The following is a 15,179-nucleotide window of genomic DNA, read 5'->3' on the forward strand; positions in this document are numbered from 1 at the left end:
GAGGAGGAGACCTCATTGGGGCACACTACCATGTTGCGTAGAGGCCCCAGTGCCAGTGAGGGTGAACCTTAACACATATACACAATCACACCGTGAGGAATTGCCTTAACACAACCACACAGTCACACACTGAGAGCGTGCCTTAAGACACACATTGGAAAAGAAGCTCCTGAAGAAGAGGAAAGAAAGGCTCTGATACAGTTTGGCTGCTGAGGTGCTGCTGGAGCTACTGTGTTAGTGCTCACTAAATTATTTTATTACCTGTTGTCATTTAAAATGGTGGACCGCACTGAGGCTCAGGGGAGGAGGAGGCCTCATTGGGACACACTACTGTGTCATGTAGAGGCCCCAGGACCAGTGAGGATGTACCTTAACACACACACAGTATCACCCATGTCTAGTTTTGCTTGTCAGCAGCATGAGGTGCAGTTTCCCAAAAACCCCAATACCTATCTCCTTGAAAGCTGGCAGGTTCCATGGCCTCAGCAGGGGTTAGCATGTCTGCAGTTCCACCCCCACCCCGTGCCTTAACACACACACTAGGCTCATCAGGGGAAGGGGAAGATGAGAGCAGAGGAAGCCTTGGACCGCTAAACCAAGCAGCACCCACAAGTACAGCCCAGCCAGAGCCATGTTCTTAGACTAACAAGCAGAACATATACACAAATAAGCAACAGGGGCCAGGGTAATGCTGAGATTAGGGGGCCAGTGCATACATCCTCAGGAAGCCTCAAATGTGTCTACACAAACGCTCGTAGTATGGGAAACAAGCAGGAGGAACTTACCCAACTCAGACATACTGGGGCTCACTGAAATGTGGTGGGAGCCAGTGCATGACTGGGTGGTGAATATCAAGGGCTATAGGCTGCACAGGAGGGGCAGGACAGGGAGGAAAGGCAGGGGTGTGGCGCTCTACATTAAGGAGGAATATACATCCTCATCAAGTAGCACAGAGTCAGAGGAGGGGCACACTGAAGTCTGGGTTAGAATACAAGGCAGTCGAGGGGAAAGAGACTTAACGGTGGGGGTCTACTACAGACCACCCAACCAAGGGGAAGAGCTACATCAGGAATTCTTAAGTGAGCTCACGGAAGTAGTTAGGTCAAAGGACATGGTCTTCATGGATGACCTGAACTTTCCAGACATCTGCTGGGAAGAGCAGTCAGCCAGGTCTGACCGCTCATGTAGGTTCTTAGCCAAAATGCAGGACCTCCATCTAACCCAGGAGGTGTACAGCCCTACCAGGGGAGATGCCTTTGTGGAAGAAATCAAACTTTGTGTTGTGGTTGACTCAGAACTGACAGAGACAGCTTTTCTTTATTTAGGGCTATACTGTGATCACAGGGAGGATTTCATACAGCAAGGGGAATCACCCACTTGTCTGTTTCAAAGGAATCCTTCTCTTCTCTAAGTTTTCAAGCATTTTTATACTTAAGACAGATAAAGAGAAAAAGAATACGACCTTGGAGAAACTAAAACAAGTTTACTTAATTGGACATCTGTGCACAGGGTAATAAGACATGCAAGATTTCTTATCTCAAAACTTGTAACTGAAATAAGCAGTATCAGCACTTCTGGTCTCTGTTTTTCTAGTCAAGTAGGCCAGAAGCCTGACTAAATTTACTCCTAGACCTTGTTGGGCCTGGTGCTGGCCACGGGCAACAACCTAGTGAGGGGGCTGCGGGTGCTCGACCACCTGGGCGACAGTGATCATAGCCTGCTGGAATTCACCATCCAGCGCAAGGTGGCAAAGGCCTGCAGCAAGGCAGGAGCCCTAGATTTCAGGAGGGCGGACTTCAAAGAGCTCAAGAGAATAATCGGGAAAGCACTGAGGTCCTGGAGGGGAGGGAAGCCAGGTGTCCAAGAAGAGTGGTCGCTCCTTAAGGAGACAATCCTCCAACCCCAAAGGGAGGTAATCCCAACACGGATCAAAGGGAGCAGGAGGGCGCAAAAGACTCCATGGCTCACCAAAAGCATCCAAGAATGTCTCCTAGCTAAAAGGGAGGCGTACACCCAATGGAAGGGTGGGGGCATCACCAGGGAGGACTATACTGCGGTTGCTTGGGGATGCAGGGGGGCAGTCAGGAAGACCAAGGCAGAGATGGAACTGGGACTAGCTTCCTGGACCAAAGATAACAACAAGTTCTTTTTTAAATACATAGGGGGCAAAAAGAAGGTACTGGGTAATGTGGGGCCCCTGGAAGACACACTAAGAAATTTGGTCATCACAGCAGACAACAAAGCTAACCAATTTAATGACTTCTTTGCCTCCATTTTCCTGAGTAGGGATCGTATCAGGCCCCCGCCCCACTGGGCCCAAGGGAGGTGCACCTAGGCCAAGGGTCAGGGAGGATCTAGTCAGGGAACTTCTGGAGGGACTGGATGCATTTAAATCAGCTGGTCCAGACGATCTCCACCCCAGAGTGCTGAGGGAATTAGCTGAGGTCATTGCAGGACCCCTGGCATGGCTTTATGAGCACTCGTGGTGCTCTGGTGTGGTGCCAGAGGACTGGAAGAGGGGTCAACGTGGTTCCTATCTTCAAAAAGGGGAGGAAGGAGGACCCGGGAAACTATAGGCCAGTTAGCCTTACTTCGATCCTGGGTAAACGTTTTGAGAGAATTATTCTGGCACTTGTCCATGAGAGGCCAGCAGGGGAGATTATGCTTAGGGACAACCAACACGGGTTCATTAGGCCTTCGACACTGTCTCTCACCCCATTCTCATTAAAAAACTGGGGGATTGTGGTGTTGACACCTACACAGTCAAATGGGTCGCCAACTGGCTGGAGGGCCGCACCCAAAGAGTGGTAGTGGATGAGTCATTTTCGACCTGGAGGGATGTGGGCAGTGGGGTCCCCCAGGGCTCCGTCCTCAGGCCCACACTGTTCAACATCTTCATCAGTGACTTGGATGAGGGGGTAAAAAGCACCCTGTTCAAACTTGCTGATGGCACTAAGATGTGGGGGGATGTGGGCATGCTAGAAGGAAGGAATAGGCTACAATCGGACCTAGACAGGTTACAGGGGTGGGCTGATGAGAATAGGATGGGATTCAACACTGACAAGTGCAAGGTGATGCACCTAGGGAGGAAGAACCAGCAGCATACCTACAGGCTGGGGAACTCCCTTCTCATGAGTGCAGAGTTAGAGAAGGATCTTGGAGTCATCATTGATGCCAAGATGAACATGGGCCGGCAGTGTGGGGATGCAGTCAGGAAGGCCAACCGCACCTTGTCATGCATCCACAGATGCATCTCAAGCAGATCCAAGGAGGTGATCCTCCCCCTCTATGCGGCACTGGTCAGGCCACAGCTGGAGTACTGCATCCAGTTCTGGGCACCACACTTCAAGAGGGATGTGGACAACATGGAGAGGGTCCAGAGGAGGGCCACTTGCATGATCAGGGGCAGCAGGGCAGGCCCCATGAGGAGAAGCTACAGGACCTGAACTTATTCAGCCTCCAGAGGAGAAGGCTGAGGGGGGATCTAGTGGCCTGTTACAAACTAGTCAGAGGGGGACCAGCAGGCATTGGGGGAGCCCCTGTTCCCCTGAGCACTACCAGGAGTGACTAGAAATAGTGGTCACAAGCTGGCAGAGGGTAAATTCAGACTAGATATCAGGAGGTGCTACTTTACGGTCAGGGTGGCTGGGATCTGGAACCAACTTCCAAGAGAAGTGGTGCTGGCTCCTACCCTGGGAGTCTTTAAGACAAGGCTAGACAATCACCTTGCTGGGGTCGTTTGACCCCAGTACTCTTTACTGCCATGGCAAGGGGTCAGACTTGATGATCTGCTCAGGTCCCTTCCAACCCTACTAACTATGAAACTATGTGACATGAGTTTAGCTTGTCAGCAGCTTGAGGTAATGTTTCCCAGAAACCCATGCACTTATCTCCTTGGAACTTGGCAGGCTTCATGGCCTCATAAGGAGCTACCATCCCTGCAAGTTTCATGTTAATCAGGAAAGAAATGACAACGTTATAGGCAGTTTTGTGCTTCCCCGTTATAAACTGTGGCAGGGTTGGTGCCTGCAACTTTAAGGGCTGAGACAAGCAGACAGCAGGTGCTTGATCACAGCGGCCATTTTAGATCTCTGGCACCTAGATAAACAGAGCAGTTTGCTGCCAGCAGGTCAGACAGAAACATCACCTGACTGCAGGCTGAATGCTATATCCTGGAGGTAAGGGCAGGAGCTTAAGGGGATGGTTTGGAGGCTCCTGGTTCTGGACATGACCTAAAATTGCATCCTGCCAGGAATGGGTGGCCTGGTGGGGCTCTTAGTGGCCTGAGAGCCCCCGGGATATGCCAGGCCAGTTACCACCCTGGTGAAAGGTGGGTAAGGGCGCCTTAACCCCTAGCCCCCACAACACTGTGGGTACAATGCATGGCTATGGCCACCTGAGCCTCCACCAGGGAGGGAAGCCTCATGGCCCCATTGAAACGGCAGAGATGAGGAATCCCAATGTGGAAATGGGTGTGGAGCCCCAGTGAGGGGGAAACCAGGGGGCTGGGAGCCCAGTATATGTGTGTGTGAGCATATGGAGTTGCCCGGTGAGGTGCATGGGGTGGAATTAGCCCAGGGTTTGGCACAAGCCTGGACCACACAGAATAGGGGAACTCGCAGGAACTGAAGGGACTGCATGGTGAGGGCAGTATATGAGTAGTGAAGCCTGATGGCCCAGAGGGGTCACTCAAGGAGGAGCAGGGCAGTGGAGTGTGACCCAGTAATGGGCAGTATGCCAGAGACCCCAGTGAGAGAGGGGTGGAGTAGAAGAGGCCTCCTGTGAGAGAGGAGGTGGTATGAATGAATGTGTGTGTGCATGGAGCCCAACTTTGGATTCAGTTTATTCTGGTCTCAGGCCGGGAGTAATATTAACCTGGATGCCATCTGCAAGGCTTGGGCTGCAGTGTAGAGGAGGAATAGAGCCAGAGATAGCACCCCTGACATCGGGGCAGGAATGGGCAGCCTCCCGCCTCATTAACACCATAATTATGTATCATCAAGGCATGGCAGGTGAGGAGACCTCACCTGCCATGGGCCGGTTGGCCCAGAAACAGATAGGCAGGCCAATGACAGACCGACCCTGAGAAAGCCCCCTGTTACATAGATGTAAGGGGGTGAGGAAGGTGCTGGGCCATGGCGGCTCCGGTGGTGGCGGGGTCAGGCCCAACTTCCGGGTCACGGCAGAAGGCAAAGCACCAAGGCTTCCCCTTTCTAGGAACCCGGAAGTACCTGGATCGGGACCTGCCCGGGCGGATAAAAAGAAAGCTCCGGAGGCATCCAAGGGGGCGGTGGATCCAGAAGTGGAGGCGGCGGGAGCCTGTGCAGACGGAGGCAGGCTGCGGAGGGTCCAAGCGGCTTGGAGGAGAGTCCGGACCTTCTGGAGCCGGACGAGACCTGGAACAGGTAGCCAGCTGAGGGGCGGCGGCGGGGAGAAGCCCAAACGCCCCAAAGAACCGGGGACCGGGTCAGAAGCGGGAGAGGAATACTCCCTCCCCGACCCGTGGAGAGTTGAGGCCTTGATAGAGGGGTTACCACCCTGGAGGCTCAACAGCCGGAATGGACATTCATGAGGTAGCGGTACGTGGAGGAGCAGCGCGATCCAGAGTGCTACAAGACTTGGGGACCGCTTTAGCACGGCGGCCATCCCAGAGGACCGGGCGAGGGTGTAGGGGTGGAGGAGCCCTCAGGACCCCTGGACCCAGCGGAGACTGAGTGCTGCTTCTGAACTGTACGCGCCACAATATTTTGAACCCCTAATTTTACCATCAAAGTCGTGGCAGGAAAGACCGGCGTGGGTACAGTGAGGACGGCATATCCCCCTCCGGCCAGGGGTCCCCTGTGAGGCGGTCGGTTGACGATCGGCCCCCTCACAATAGACTATTGGCGAAATGTCAAAACAGTGTTGAGACAGTGAAACAGTTTCGATGAAACAAAATGAACAGTGGTTTCAAAATGAAATGAAACTCAGAACAAAACACTGTTCTTTTGAAACATCAAAATGGAAGTTGAAATGGAACAGTGCTGTTTCACACAGCCCTATTGGACAGGTCTGGTGGCGGGGGCCTCCAAGACTGTTTATGGGAGCCCACGTAGGGTTTTCAGTTGTGCTCTGTACTCCAGGCATGTAATTGTAATGGCAAGTCTGTAGCTGGCAAGTAGTTTAGGTTGTAAATTCCAAAGAATGGCATTTCTCAAACTTCCCACAGTCTGGGCATCTCAGAGCTCTTGCCAAACACACATCACCCCCCCCTCACTCTCTGGCTCTGCACCTCCATCCACTCTGTGATCACAGCTTTCCTCTGCAGGAAACAGCACAGATACAGTGGGAACATCCACACTGAGCATGGCAGGGGTGTCTGCTCCCCCCAGCTGGGCAGAGGATTGCAGTACATGCAGGATGCAAAGCACATGTGGTGGTGAAGGGTTGCAGGAGATCTGTGCCCTGGTTAGGAGCAGTCAGACATCCTGATCCTAAGGCAAGATTGTAATGGGGGCCCACACCCCAATACTGAAGATGAGAGAGCCAGAGAGCAACCAGCTGGCTTCAGGTCCCTGAAGGGACTGTTAGGAGTGGAGAGACCTTTAAGAAAAATGGCTGCTTGCCCCAGGTGCAGAAAGCATAATGAGAGCGGTGACTGACAGGTCTGGTGAGGAAGTGGAGGGTCAGGCCATCTCTGACCTGCCATAGATTCACAGATACTAGGGTCAGAAGGGCAACAGATCATCAAGTCCGACCCCCTGCCTGGGCAGGAAAGAGTGCTGGGGTCCATGGTAAAGGCAATCCAGATCACAGGGGGCCAAAAGAAGTTCAACAGTACCAGACATTGAAATGATGTTCCTTTTGCTATGTTTATTCCTATAAGCCATTAGCTTATACTTATTTTTAAAGATTAAACTGGAGGACTGAAAGGGCTGTGAGGGAAGCCTTGGAAGCCACAGAGAAGGCTTGGAAGCCACAGGGAGCGCCTGGAGTGGCGCTGCCACTGTTTCTAGCAAAAAAAGACTTTAAACTGGGGATCACAGCCTACACCAAAAATGACTGAGTAAGCAGGCCTGGAGCCCAAGAGGGGGATATCAGAGGGCTGAAGAGCCTGGAGCCTGAGAGGTCAAGACCAGGGCAGAGGCCCAGGAGCTGAGATGAAGGGCAGTGGACCTGGGCTGAGGGGTCCCACCAGAGTTAGAGGACCTTGACTGAAGGGCCAAACCTCAGACAAAGGTTTAAGGTCTGAGGGGCCAAGTCCTGCAAGGGGGGCCAGGGGGCCCCGTCCAATCTAAATTGACACCTGCTAGGCATGGGGGTGGCTATAGGGGAGGATGGAGGCCACAATTCTAGCCCTTGAAGCAACTAGGGCAGTGGGGCCGGAGCCCCGGTGACAGAGAGACTGTGTGGCCAGGGTAGGAAGAGAGCCCCAAGCTTGCTAGCCTATGAAGGCCACCTCCCCACTGTGTTGGTACATCAAGGTGTGGCAGGTGAGACAGCAGGGTGCAGTCCTGAGAGGCCAGAATAGGCCAGGATCAAGATGGCCACTGGGAGGGCAACACAGCCACCCTCAAGAACTGCTCTGTGCACTGCTATACAGAGGCACATTGATGATGACTTTGAATAGCTGTGGGTTCTGGGGGGCAAGGTAGTCCAACCCTATACTGAAGTAGCTTCCAAGTTTGCACATAACATATGAAAATCTGCCAGGTCTCTCCTCAGATCCTTCATAGGTAGCAATTGTGTCTGCTCAGTCAGAACCTGACATGAAGTAATCTGACTAGAAATTTCTCTGCGGAGAGGGTTCTGATTGGCTACCAAATTCATATAAAAGTTCAGTGAGCCCCTCCCTTGGGGGGAGATCACATTAGCTGAGGACAGAGGCTGCTGCTGCAGGGACTGTCTCTCAATCAGGCTTTAGGGCCTATAGATCTCCTCCTTCGCCTCCTTCACTTGGAGCAATTTTGTATTGTTTGTGTTGTGTTACGGCTTTGACTCCGCTCACCTGGCTTCTGACTTACTTAGGCACTGACTTTTGGCTACGATTTTGGATCACCCTTTCGGACTTTGTTTGCAATCTCGGCTCAACTCACCTGGTTTTGACTTCAGCTTCCAACATCACCGCTTCTCACCGTTGTCCTGCAGGACTGGCGTCACGCGACTTACAGTCACGTGTTACAGTTTTCGTCTCGTTGTTTGTATACCCCATTTAATGAGCTGTTGACCAGCCCTGGGACTAGGTCTTCGGACTGAACCTCGTGGGCCAACAGACCCCTTCGTTGTTCATTGTTGTAACTGTAACTGAAGACATCGCTGCCTACGCCTAAAGCGTAAGTTAAATAAATTCATCTTCATTTCAATCCGCTCCAGGTCCATATCTCCTGACTCTACGCCAATAATCCCACCTATCCGTATCTGATTGCCATACCGGCCCACCGTGACCTTGGGGCCCAATTCATTCTGTTCAGTTTACCTCGACAGACCTAAAGACAGAAATGGAGCTTGGGGCATTAGGGGCATCAGCCCCACCCTGAGCACCAGAATAGTTACCTACCCAAACACTTAGCCTCTCCCAGAGAGGACTAGGGCTACTCTAATCAATACCACTGGAGGCAACAGCAGGGGTAATGATTCCCACAGTGCCATGGCCACGTGGCCCCCCTCCATGTCTTCCCTGGGTATCCCTTGTCCCTTTCTTCCATGGGGTCACCCCAAATCAAGGCGTACACCTTGTGATAAACCAAAACAAGAAATGGAGTGGGGGTGTAAACTCACACAGAGAGGACCAGGGTTGCCCTATCAGTGCTACTGAAGGCAGAAGCAGAAAGAATAATACCTGCAGTGCCATGACTGGGGGCATGAGGAGGGAAAAGACATATTCTGGGCAGATGGGGTGGTATCAGGAGTGGGGCCAGAGGATCCTGGAGCAGATTGAATGAAGGCAGAAGTGTGATATGTACTGGGGACATGTGGCCATGCCCTCTTCTCATGACAGGAGACAGAAGAGTACATGGGACCACGTTACTCAAGGCTCAGGGGGCCACCCACAAGCCCAAGCCAGCCATTCCCCTTCCCCAACAGTTCCTCACCCTTTCCCAGGACTGGAGGGAAAGTCCAAGTGGAGTTGATCTGATCCCAGGCCTCAGCTGGACCATCAGGCTGAGCCATCCCTGTCCTCACTGACTATATAAGCAGAGACCAGGCAGCAGAGAGCTGTCTGGGCAATAGATCACCCTGCCATACCTCTGGCTGGCTTGGAACTCCTAAACCTGCTTCTGTGCTCTGAACCACTGGTTTGGGCCTTCCTGCTTATTTGTGATTTATTCTGTCCCTGTCTTGGTTCTCCCAGCCTGGATCAACTGCTTGTCTTGACCACTGTCTTGTCTCAGCTTTCTGGATTCAGACTGATACCTGGTTTACATTTGGGTAACCCCCTGATCAAGCATGCACTGCTCAGACTGATCACCCTTGACCCAGTCATGCCCTTATAGGAGGCCACTTCAGTGGTCCCACTGTAGCCCTAGCCAGGGGCAGCCCTTTCAAGATGCAGGGTTTGACCAAGGTTTGCTTTGGGGTCCTGGATGCTACTTTCCTCCCCCTATCAAACCCAAGCTCAGCAGGAGTGCAGAACTGTCCTCCAGAATTAAGTACTGCCTAGCAGTCCCACTTCAGCGGCAGTGCCCCTCCATACTCAAAGGTCTGACCACACCCCAGAGCCTGAGTGGTCCAGGAGCACTGGCATAGGCAATAAATACTGGATGCTCCCCTGGAATTTCCAAGGCAATCATAAGGGTAGCTTTGAGGGAAGCATGTCATCTTACAGGGTTGCTGAGAACAAATCTCCACCCCCTCCCATCTGAAATGGTCCTGCCCCATCACTACACTGCCAAGAGCCAGGCTGGTAGCATCCAAGGCCAGTTAAAATGGAGCAGTATCCCGCCCCCCCCAATCTGGGATACTGGATTGATGCCCACAATGAATTCAGAGGAAAAAAGTTGGAAGGGGCCAGTTTCCCTGTCTGCCAGGGATGCTTATCAGGCAGACCAGCCTGGGCCCAGTACTGCAGCAGCCACACTTGCAGCAAGCCCCAGCTAAAGAACTCTGCCACAGTTTAGGAGTAGCAAGCATTCTGATTCACTGCGGGGAGTATCCCCTATCCATTTAGCACCAGCTGGGGCCCTGGATCTACAGTCCAGTCAACAGTTCTGCTGTAGCAAGCCTGGTTCCTGACTCTAGTTTTCAGTTTATTTCTGGACTTTGACTATGGATTTCCCTGAAGTTCTGTTTCCTGGCTCCTGTTTGGCTCTGGTTTTAGACTTCACCTTGTGGCTTACCCTCTGGATTGGTACTTGGTATCCAAGCCCCTGACCCTGGACTAGATATCCTTCTGGCTTATTCTGGATCTTCCTCTACCCTGGCATATGGTTTGTGCCTTTTACCTCAGCCCCAGGCCCTGCTTCCCCTCGGCAGCCTAACCATTAGGCCAGACCACCTACATCCTGGTCCCTTACACTGTCCCCCCAGTAGCATGCTAATCAATAGCAAGACACTTCTACCTCCAATCAGTGACTGATCACTTCTGCATACCCTCCAGTGTCCGTCTCTGTCCCAGCACCAAAGTACTTTTCTTCCCCACAGGATAGTGTACAGCTATACCCTCAAACATTTGCAAAGCATTTTGAGATCTTCAGAAGTGGTTGCAATGCACAAGTGGTGGTGGTTGTAATATACAAGTGGAAGTGGATGTAGTATACAAATGTAAGATAGATTATTTTTATTTAATCTATTACATTGAATATCTATCTTTCTATTACATTGAATAAAAAACCCTAGTTAAGCTGTATAAAAATTCAATTGACTATTTATATATCTATATCTAATTATATATAGATACATTACACAGCACTGTAATGTAAAGATTCTATAACACATTTTAAAATATTCATTTTTACAAATTTGATAGCTATTGATTTAAGTATGTATGAATTGAAAATGGCAATAGCAAGGAATCTGTTAAAGCAAAGCAAAACAAAACAAAAAGGAAAAAAAAATCACACTGACAGACATTACTACCTGTAATGTTCACTACGATTGTTCATCATGAACCATTGAGGAAAATGAGAGTAAAATGAAAAACTTCATAGAAGCAAATGTTGTTTCTGTTCTGATGGTTTCATTTGTCAGCAGGCAAGTTTGGCTTCATGACAAGGTAACGTTAAGAAAACTATTAAGCCAGAGATGTGACCAAATGTTATTTGTTTAAGCTATCAAAACTTATTGTTAAGAGTCACTAGTGCAGCCATACCCTTGGAAAGAGAATCAAAAGTTTAGTTACTATTTTAACTATAGCTAGTTTTTAAAAATACAGTTAGGTACGCAAGTAAAAGGAAGCATTTTCCCTCTTAACTAGCTACTTGTAGAAAAACAGACAGGAAAAAAAGGAGCAATCATATAGATCTGTTTCTGTGAAAGAAGGTACGTGGATGCATCTATCTGGTGTTCTGGAAACAATTATCAGTATAGGTTCAAATCTCTTTTGAATATCTTAGCTCTCACCCAGTTATGGGTATGGCCTAAACAAGTTGGCCACATCCACTTGGGACCATGTAGTGTCATTAACCAAATTAGATCATGCTGATGTCTGCAGTTCTGGTATTTCAAATTTGCCAAACTTAGTATAAACTATAAAATTAATTAACACATTATTTATCCATCCCTCCACATCACAGGGAAAACAGTAAATATAAAATTAATTAAGGATCTTCTACAGTGATAAGCAAAAAATTGGCATCTTTGTTGGGGATCTCAGCAAGCAGTTTCAATTGAACTGACTTTTTTATAATTAAAAAAAAATGTTTTTCTGAAATATTTTAATGCTCTATCTGGAAAAATGAACCAAAATATTTCATCTGGGATATGGTTAACTTAAAGTCCAACATATTTAATTGAACAAAACTTCTGATTTTGAATCAGTTTGACATTGAAATGCATCTTCCTAAGTTTTCACAATGCCAGGCATGTATTGTAGCTAGTTTGTGGGGCTATAAGCGCCTTAGTAGATTGCATCTTTTATGATGCATCATTGGCCACATGCAGACAAGACATGTCTGTGGCACCACATACTGCACATTCAGTTGTTCTCTGCACTGCAAAGGAGCAGTGCGGAGGGGTTAGGGGTCAAAAAAACCCAGGGAGAAAAGAAGTGGAGCAGCACATGCATGGGCAGTGCATGCAGCTCAAAAGTGGAGCCAGGCCACCCAGAGCTGTTCTACGGCTGCCAGCCAGGCTTCCTATGGCAGAATCACTATTGCTACAGCCCTGGGAGGCCCCCAGAACCCCAGGTAAGGCTCCTGGGGCCAACCTAGTGCTGGCCCCAGCCTCCCCTACCAACCCCAGGGTAACTTGCCACATGCCAGAGCACACATGGTACAGGCATTCCCCAGGAACAACTAGCAGTGGTGCAAGGTGCACTGCTGCTAGTTGTCCCCAGGAAACCAAACATCCAGACATGTGTGGACATGCCCACTATGTTCTCCTTCTCTTGGACCATGTGGCAAATAGGGTGCAGGAGGTGAAGGGGCATGAGAGAGTTCTAATGTGTGTGATACTTTATTAGAAATATTGCTTAATCAGGGACCCTGGCCCATAGAGAAGAATAAGAATACCAGTGCCATGTAAAAAGATGAGACTTAACATCAAACAGCCTAGAAATTAAAGCTTTCAGTTTGGTTTAACACATTGAAATTAAATAATTTTGATTAAAAAATATTGAAATGTTTCATTTTCCTAAAAACGTTGAAATAAAATGTCTAAACATTTCAAATCAGGACTTCTTGGAGTTTTTCATTCCATGAGAAAAAGAAATATTTCAACTTTTCAATCCAATTTGGGATGAAATCATATGCTGAAATAAACTTTTGATCCCATGGGAAGAAATTATAATTTTTGTTTAGTTCATTAAGCGGCCATCTAGACTGAAGAAGGACATACTGTCGGTTTAAGCATACTGCCGGTTTAGTGTCATGAAGACTGTGCTACTGCTTCCCCTGCCATATCTGCTTTTTGAATAACTATATTTAGTGTCTGTAACAGTCAATCTAGCAATAAATTAATACTAACTTTCTTCCATAATTTAGTAGTGTTGCCTTTGCAAACCAATTCTTCTGAAAGGGCCTAAGGCTCTCAAGTTTTTCTTGCTCTCTGCTTCCACCAAGCAAGAATGGATCCACTCTAAGGTTTTGTCAGTAGTTCACATTTAACCTATCTTCAAAATAAAGTATTTGTATATGCTTTAAGGAAAACAGCATTGTAGGAAACTTGTTCAGAAAAAATTTTGTTCTGAGAGTGAGACTTCTAAGGGCTAAGTTTGATAGGAAGTCATCAGAAGGGATACCACTTACCATTTAAATGACAACAGAGGGAGAGTACACTAAGGCTATAAAATGAAAAGAAATAAAAATGCTGTTTCCTCAAAGCAAATCACTTCCCAAGGCTGAATTATGAGCCAAGACAATTTCCTCAGATGGCCCCTTACTTGACATAGTTGAGGCCCAGCTGCAACTCCGCAATCACATTCTATCTATGGATAGCAAGGGTGACAAATAGAAGTCAATGGATGGCAAACAGAACAATGCCAGAACCCCCACACTGTAAATTTCCTCAGCAGAACTAATTTAGACTGCTGTGGACAGGTACAATTAATGTGAAGTGACACAACTGTGGTCTGATAATGAGATAACAAAATAGAACTGTCAGAGTGCTTCCCCATGCAGTGATAAATGATGTCATCTCTACTTCACAATGGTACAGATGAAAAGAAAGCTTAACTACACAAATCATGGAGTGAGAATGACAGGAAAGTATTATGTCCAAAAGTGGAAAATAGCCCAGGTGGCCCATACTGCAAAATATCCTTGCATTTGAAGTCAAGTTCTTACCAATGCCACCTTATCATCCACAATGCTTTTGTTGTGGGGGTGAATGCTGCCTCAGTCTATGTGCTCTGGCCCTGTTTCTAGGTATCACTACCACTTCCACTTCTATTTGCTTGTCTACATATCCAGTTTGTAGTATGATTGCAGCGTAGTTCAAGAGCTATGCTACTATATTTGAGCAAGGGCTCAAACATATTTGATAGTTGGTTGACATTCCCACAGTTCCTTGTTGCTCTTGCTTCTAGTTATAGGGAACACATAGAAAGGGCACAGGAGGGGCATGTGCCCCCCCCGAGATTGGCCACCGTCAAAGCCACCGCCAGCTTCTGCGGGCAGTCGCTGCTTGCCATCCACCCCTCCTCGCTGCTGACATCACCAATGGCATCTGCAGGCAGTCCCTGCTCGCCTTTTGACACCCCCATCCCCAAAACCCCTCTGCTGCCAGCTCCGCCTCTGGCATCTGTGGGCAATCCCCACTCACTGCTCACTGCTCACTACAAATGGTGCGCCCCCTCCCCAGTCTCGGGAGGCACCAGTCATTCATGTTTCTAGCCTTTCTGCACATCCAGAATCTGGATGGTGTGTTATATTACCTTGGCTGGTATTTAACTCCTCATTTTCCTCACAGACTTACCCAGCCTGTGAGTACAATCCATATCAGCTCCACACCAGGCACGTCTACACATGCAATTAATACAAAGCAATAAGCTCCGGAGTGTATTGCTCTAGAGTTTATTGCTCCCAGGTGTGCTGTTTGAACATGCACCCCGGACTGCAGCACATTGATCTGGGGCAGAGCAGCTGTGGCTGGCAGGGAGCCCCAGGAGTCAGCCTGCCAGCCCAGGGCTGCTCCTGCCAGGCTCAACATGGTGTGGAGGAGCTGGCAGGGGTACAAGTATGCTTCAGTGCAGAGCTAGCCAGTAGGCAGCCCCTGCACTGAAACACCCACATACCCCAACCAGCTACATCAGCATCGACACGTGGTGCTGCAGAATAAAAAACTCTGCAGCAGAATAGTACTTGTATTTACAAGCACTACCCTACTGTTTATTAGTTTACTCCAGCCTAATAGCTCCGCATATATAGCTACTGAGATGTTTACTGCACAGCTAATTAGTCTACTCCACAGTAAATGTCTTATATAGACATGCCCACTGTGAACTAACTCTCACACCACTGTGCCTTGCTGCACTCCCAATGTTCAGCAAGTGGGCCAGAGTAGAACATGCTACAGTCAATCTCCAAAAAAATCTGGCTGCAGAT

This window comes from Crocodylus siamensis, chromosome 4, assembly GCF_052110815.1.
Source record: "Crocodylus siamensis isolate JL-2025a chromosome 4, ASM5211081v1, whole genome shotgun sequence".
Taxonomy (NCBI): Eukaryota; Metazoa; Chordata; order Crocodylia; family Crocodylidae; genus Crocodylus; species Crocodylus siamensis.